Here is a 1,589-nt window from a genome sequence, read left to right as displayed (position 1 = left end):
CTTCTCTTGATGCTTTCTGCATTATTCAATAATTTGCCCAGGGAATCTTTCAATAATGAAAGTCCAGGCTTGAATTTTTCTACAGTTCCCCCAGCTTGAGAAATGCTGAGTGTGTTCTTCACTTTTGGTTTTCTGGTTCCAGATCTTTGCATATTTTGTTGTAATATTTGGCTTTATCTTCTTGAGCTGATCTTTGAAATTGTCTGTTCAGCTCTTGGACCTCCTCATTTCTTCATTTTGCTTTAGCATCTCTATACTGGAGAGCAAGTTTCAGTGTCTCTTCTGACATCCATTTTGACCTTTTCCTTCTGTCTTGTCTTTTTAATCACTTTTTCTTTTCTTCATGTATGATGTTCTTGATGTCATCCCACAGCTCTTCTGCTGCTCCTTGGTCTTTACTATTTAATGTATCAGATCTGTTCTTCAGATAATTCCTAAATTCAGGTGGGATATATTCAAGGTCATATTTTGGTTCTCGTGAACTTGTTTTTATTTTCTTAGGCTTCAGTTTGAATTTGCATATGAGTTATTGATGGTCTGTTCCACAGTCTGTCCCTGGCCTTGTTTTGACTGATGATATGGAACTTTTCCATCATCTCTTTTTTCAGATATAGTCCATTTTATTTCTATGTATTCTGTCTGGTGAGGTCCATGTGTACAGTCGTGTCTTATGCTGTCTAAAGAAGGTATTTGAAATGAACAAATCATTGGTTTTGCAGAATTCTATCCTGCATTCTCCGGCATCATTTCTATTACCAAGGCCATATTTTCCAACTACTGATCCTTTATCTTTGCGCCTACCCTTTGCATTCCAATCACCAGTAACGATCGATGCATCTTAATTGCATGTTTGATCAATTTCAGATTAAACAAGTTGGTAGAATTCTTCTATTTCATCCTCACTGGCTTTAGTGGTTTGTGCATAAATTTGAAGAATAGTAGTATTAACTGAGCTTCCCTATAGGCACATGGATATGATCCTCTCACAGACAGTGTTGTACCTCATGACTGATCTGGATATGTTCTTTTTGACGATGAATGCAACACCATTCCTCTTCAATTTGTCATTCCGGCATAGTAAACTATGTGGCCATCAGATTCAAAATAGCCAATACTAGTCCATTTCACCTCACTAATGCCTAAGATATAGATGTTTATGTGTTCCATTTCATTTTTGACAACTTCCAATTTTCCCAGATTCATAATTTATACATTCTATGTTCCCATTTTCAATGGATGTTTACAGCTGTTTCTCTTCATTTTGAGTTGTGCCCCATCAGCAAATGAAGGTCCTGTGGGCTTTTCCTCCACAGGCTTAATCCATTCGCATCTTCACGGTCAACTCTACTCTGAGGAGGCATCTCTTCCCCAGTCGCATTTTGAGTGCCTCCCAGCTTGAGGGGCTCATTTTCTGGCTCTATATCTGACAGTTTTTCTGTGTTCTTTGTAAGGTTTTCAGTGACTAAATATTCCTAAGTAGTTTTTCACTCCTTCTTCCTAGTCTATCTTTATCTGGAAGCTCATCTGAAACCTGTCCACCATGGGTGACCCTGCTGGTATTTAAAATACTGCTGGCATAGCTTTCAGAA

This window comes from Chrysochloris asiatica, unplaced genomic scaffold (genome assembly GCF_000296735.1).
Source record: "Chrysochloris asiatica unplaced genomic scaffold, ChrAsi1.0 scaffold00131, whole genome shotgun sequence".
NCBI classification, from domain to species: Eukaryota; Metazoa; Chordata; class Mammalia; order Afrosoricida; family Chrysochloridae; genus Chrysochloris; species Chrysochloris asiatica.
The sequence above is the reverse complement of the archived record's forward strand: the minus strand, read 5'-3'. Positions refer to the sequence as shown.